The sequence below is a fragment of the Tiliqua scincoides genome, chromosome 1 (genome assembly GCF_035046505.1).
Source record: "Tiliqua scincoides isolate rTilSci1 chromosome 1, rTilSci1.hap2, whole genome shotgun sequence".
NCBI classification, from domain to species: Eukaryota; Metazoa; Chordata; class Lepidosauria; order Squamata; family Scincidae; genus Tiliqua; species Tiliqua scincoides.
In genome coordinates, this window is record NC_089821.1 from 78305302 (window position 1) to 78311301 (window position 6000).

A 6000-nucleotide genomic window follows, 5' to 3' on the forward strand; every position below is an offset into this window, starting at 1 on the left:
CTGGTTTCATACTCTTGAGAAAAGGAAACCCATTTCCATGGTTATGCAAAACAAAGAGCTCCCTGCAGTTGTTACCTTTTCTAGCTTTTTTGATTAACATTCAGCGTGAACCAAAATGGTAAATTATGACTTCATCAGCCTTAACAGCCCTATAATCTTATTGACAGGCACATACCACATCATAGATGCCCCAGAGCTTCCAGCTCTGAGGACATGTTAAAAAAAGGAGGGCCTGTTCTGAATGTCACATACATGGAAGTGTACTGTAAATTGCTGATAAGTAAGAAATCCCTTTTCTTGTACTAAAACAGTAGTATCTGATTTGAAGTCAGAATGGGAAGAAGCCTTAAATCTCATCTTCCTTATTCAGTTTTTTTTCCCTCAGGTAAGGTTTAATCCTTCATTCTACTGTTGTTTTTTTTAATTTGGGATGTATCATATATCCAACTATAGGGAGATCGTTAAGAAAATAATATCTAGAGTTGATTAATTGTTCAGGCAATAATGTAGTACTATAGGGATTTATCTATGTGAACTTCAGCTATGGAAAAGCATTGTGTTGAGGAGATATGAAAAATTCACTATGGCTTTTTTGGATCTGAGGAGTATTTTTTATGCACACCACTTAATACTGGAATCACTGGACCATGAATAGTATGTATGTGGAAGAGTTGGTATATAGTGGGTAAGAGTGGTATGGGGCAGGAAATTCCTATAAGAACAGCCCCACTGGATCAGGCCATAGGCCCATCTAGTCCAGCTTCCTGTATCTCACAGTGGCCCACCAAATGCCCCAGGGAGCACACCAGATAACAAGAGACCTCATTCTGGCGCCCTCCCTTGCATCTGGCATTCTGACATAGCCCATTTCTAAAATCAGGAGGTTGCACATACACATCATGGCTTGTAACCCATAATGGATTTTTTCCTCTAGAAACTTGTCCAATCCCCTTTTAAAGGCGTCCAGGCCAGACGCCATCACCACATCCTGTGGCAAGGAGTTCCACAGACAAACCACATGCTGAGTAAAGAAATATTTTCTTTTGTCTGTTCTAACTCTCCCAACACTCAATTTTAGTGGATGTTCCCTGGTTCTGGTGTTATGTGAGAGTGTAAAGAGCATCTCTCTATCCACTCTGTCCTTCCTATGCATAATTTCGTATGTCTCAATCATGTCCCCCCTCAGGCGTTTCTTTTCTAGGCTGAAGAGGCCCAAACGCCATTGCCTTTCCTCATAAGGAAGGTGCCCCAGTCCAGTAATCATCTTAGTCGCTCTCTTTTGCACCTTTTCCATTTCCACTATGTCTTTTTTGAGATGCGGCGACCAGAACTGGACACAATACTCCAGGTGTGGCCTTACCATAGATTTGTACAACTGCATTATAATATTAGCCGTTTTGTTCTCAATACCTTTTGTAATGATCCCAAGCATAAAATTGGCCTTCTTCACTGCCACCGCACATTGGGTCCACACTTTCATCGACCTGTCCACCACCACCCCAAGATCTCTCTCCTGATCTGTCACAGACAGCTCAGAACTCATTAGCCTATAAGTGAAGTTTTGATTTTTTGCCCCAATGTGCATGACCTTACACTTACTGACATTGAAGCGCATCTGCCATTTTGCTGCCCATTCTGCCAGTCTGGAGAGATCCTTCTGGAGCTCCTCACAATCACTTCTGGTCTTCACCACTCAGAAAAGTTTGGTGTCGTCTGCAAACATTGCCACCTCACTGCTCAACCCTGTCTCCAGGTCATTTATGAAGAGGTTGAAGAGCACCAGTCCCAGGACAGATCCTTGGGGCACACCGCTTTTCACTTCTCTCCATTGTGAAAATTGCCCATTGACACCCACTCTCTGTTTCCTGATCTTCAACCAATTCTCAGTCCACAAGAGGACCTGTCCTCTAATTCTCTGACTGTGGAGTTTTTTCAGTAGCCTTTGGTGAGGGACTATGTCAAGCGCCTTCTGAAAGTCCAGATATATAATGTCTACGGGTTCTTCCGCATCCACATGCCTGTTGACCTTTTCAAAGAATTCTATAAGGTTGGTGAGGCAAGACTTACCCTTACAGAAGCCATGCTGATTCTCCCTCAGCAAGGCCTCTTCGTCTATGTGTTTTGAGATTCTATCTTTGATGAGGCATTCCACCATCTTACCCAGTATAGATGTTAGGCTGACTGGCCTATAGTTTCCTGGGTCCCTCCTCTTTCCCTTTTTAAAGATAGGCGTGACATTTGCTATCCTCCAATCTTCTGGCACTGTGGCCATTTTGAGGGACAAGTTGCATATCTTAGTCAAGAGATCAGCAACTTCATTCTTCAATTCCTTAATAACTCTGGGGTGGATGCCATCTGGGCCCGGTGACTTATTGATCTTTAATTTATCAATGAGGTCTGAAACATCTCTTTTAACCTCTATCTGACTTAATTCCTCAGTCAGGAGGGGCCGTTCGGGCAGCGGTATCTGCCCAAGTTCTTCTGCCGTGAAGACAGATGCAAAGAACTCATTCAATTTCTTCGCCATCTCTAAGTCTCCTTTTATCTCCCCTTTCCCTCCCTCACCATCCAGAGGGCCAACCACTTCTCTGGCGGGTTTCCTGCTTCTAACAAATTTGAAGAAGCTTTTATTATTCCCCTTAATGTTGCTGGCCATGCATTCCTCATAGTCTCCCTTGGCCTCCTGTATCACCTTCTTACATTTCTTTTGCCACAGTTTATGTTCCTTTTTATTCTCCTCATTAGGGCAAGACTTCCATTTACAGAAGGAAGCTTCCTTGCCCTTTACAGCCTCTCTAACTTGGCTGGTTAGCCATGCGGGCACCCTCCTGGATTTAGTGGAACACTTCTTTCTTTGTGGTATACACCTCTGCTGGGCCTCTGTTGTTGTTGTTTTAAGTAACCTCCATGCACTCTGGAGAGATTGGACTCTTTTTACCTTACCTTTCAACCTTCTTCTAACCAGCCTCCTCATTTGTGGGAAGTCCACCCATTGGAAATCAAGGGTTTTTGTGAGAGATTTGCCCGGTATTCTTCCCCCAACGTGCATGTCGAAACGGATCGCAGCATGATCACTGTTCCCCAATGGCTCCATAACATTGACATCTCTAACCAGGTCCTGTGTACTGCACAATATTAAATCCAGAGTCACCTGTCCTCTGGTGGGCTCCATGACTAACTGCTCTAAGGCACAGTCATTTAGCATGTCAAGGAATCCGGTCTTCTTTACATGACCAGAGCACAAATTGACCCAGTCTATATGAGGATAATTGAAGTCCCCCATGATTACAACCCTGTCCCTCCTTGTCACCTCCCTGATCTGTTTCCTCATTTTAAGGTCCCCTTCCGATTTCTGGTCTGGAGGACAATAGTACGCCGCCAGTATTACATCGCTCCACAGGCCTGGTAATTTAACCCACAGAGATTCTACGGTGGAGTCAGACCCACCTTCAATCCGTACTTTGCTAGATTCTATCCCTTCCTTAAATGGCCACCCCACCTCCAACACGCCCCTCCCTGTCCCTCCTGTAGAGTTTATAGCCCGGGATTGCAGTATCCCACTGATTCTCTGCATTCCACCAGGTTTCTGTTATGCCCACTATGTCAATGTTTTCCCTTGTCATCAGACATTCCAGTTCTCCCATTTTTGCCCGGAGGTTTTGGGCATTCGCATAAAAGCATTTGTACATGGAATGCCCCAGGATGGGTTGCTTATTAGCTCCTTTGTCTCCGCATCCTCTCACTGTGCCAAACCGTCTATCATATCCCAATTTCTTCTCCTACTCTGCCTTTGTCTTGTTCATCTCTAACCTCCCATCCTCGCCCCTCCTGTCAGCCTTTCTCCAGGGATCAGTTTAAAAGCTGCTCTGCCGCCTTTTTAATGTTATGTGCCGGCAGTCTGGTTCAAGTGAAGCCCGCCCCTCTTGTACAGACCCCGCTTGTCCCAAAACGTTCCCCAGTGCCTAACGAATCTAAACCCCTCCTCCCTACACCACCGTCTTATACACACATTGAGACCCCTGATCTCTGCCTGCCTAGCTGGCCCTGCGCGTGGAACAGGTAGCACTTCAGAGAACGCTACCCTTGAGGTCCTGGCTTTCAGCTTCCTACCTAAAAGCCTAAATTTGGCCTCCAGGACCTCCCGGCTACACTTGCCCTCGTCATTGGTGCCAACGTGCACCACAACTGCTACCTCCTCCCCAGCACTGTCTACAAACCTGTCTAGACGAGAAGTGATGTCTGCAACCTTTGCACCAGGCAAGCAAGTCGCCATGCGGTCCTCACATCCATCGCAAACCCCCCTCTCTATGTTTCTAATAATTGAATCCCCCACTACAAGAAGCCCCCGACCCCCCTCCCACCAAGGAGTAAACTGAGTATGTTCGGATACGGGCCCGTCCCCTGGAGAAGGGGTCCCCCCTAGGGGATTGTTTCCCTCCTCTCCAGGATGACGTCTTCCAGCCCCGAGACCTCCCACCCGGGCAGCTGAGGAGCTGCACGCCTGAGGTTGGGAGGAAGCCTGATCGTCCCCAGAAGTCTCCCCACGGTCCTTCTCTGCCTGCCTCTGCTTCTCCAGGTCAGCCACCAAGGCTTCAAGGGAGCAGACGTGTTCCCTGAGACCCTGGAGCTCCTTGCACAGAGGACACACCCATGACTTATGCCCCAGAGGCATATAGTCATGCATGTTGCACTCGATGCAAAACACTAGATAACCCCCACCTTGCTGCTGGCTGTCTGACTGCATAGCTTTTTTTGTTGTTTTTATTTAGGGTTACTTAAAAAACCCTACAGTGGTTAGCAGCCCTCTTCTCAAGGGAAGAGAAAGGGCGGTATCTGGGGCCCTGGCTTTCTCGCCCTGCTGCTGAACTCGCCCAGATGCTAAACTCACGGTGACTTACCTGGCACTTAGTTCCCAGAGGCCCTTGGGGTCCCAGAGGCCACACGCTCCTGCAGAGAGCAGTATATCCATTCATCTGCAAGACTCCCATGACCAACTACATTCATTATTGTTGCACAGATGTGAAAAATATCACCACAGATCAGGATCTACAAAGTTTGCAACAGTCGCCATGTTGGCTTCCTAGGGCATCTTTCCACTTGATATGAAGAAGCCATATGTCTCTCTCAGATTCAGGTTTCAACCTTGTTAGCACTAGTTCCTCAGGAAATGCTCTTGAGGAGCGTACTGAGCAGGTAAAAAATACGCAAGAGGCTTGTGCACTGTTTCCAATTTGTTGGAAATTCAACAATAATGTTCCTCATTATCCAGAGTAAGAGAATACCCCAAATGCTGAAAAGGACACCTTATTTTACACATCTCTTGCAAGGAGGAAATTGGCCTTGCCAAGTTCAAGTACTGCAGAAAGAGCAAGCAGTGGGGTCAGTTTAGTAAGAACAGTAGTTCTCATTCCTTTAGTACCAGGACCCACTTTTTAGAATGAGAATCTGTCAGGGCCCACAGGAAGTTATGTCATGACCGGAAGTGACCTCATCAAGCAGGAAAATTTTTAACAATCTTAGGCTGCAATTCTACCCACACCTACCCAGGAGTAAGTCCCATTGACTATCATGTTAAAAGCATCTTTTAAATGCTTTGAAAAGTAACCTTTTAAAAGTACAGGTCTGTGACATTTCTCCAAATGCAGTCACATACCTTGGTAGTGTTAAGTCTAAAATATTAAAAATAAAATATTGAAATGAATGGGGACCCACCTGAAATTGGCTCGCGACCCACCTAGTGGGTCCCAAGACACAGTTTGAGAAACACTGTGTAAGAGCCTTCTACAGCGCAAGTAAGTTTCTCTCCAGGAAGAAGCCACTGAAGTGGTAGAGAGAATTGTAACATGTGTGCACGCACTCAACCCGCCAAGAGTACAACACAACGAAAGTGCCAAATTGTTTTTTTGCATACAGTTGTGAGTCCCTTTGATGCCATGCTTTAAAAAGCAAACATTTATGCAATGGGCAAGTGTTTTTAGAATGCTAGTGAGACAGTCCTTA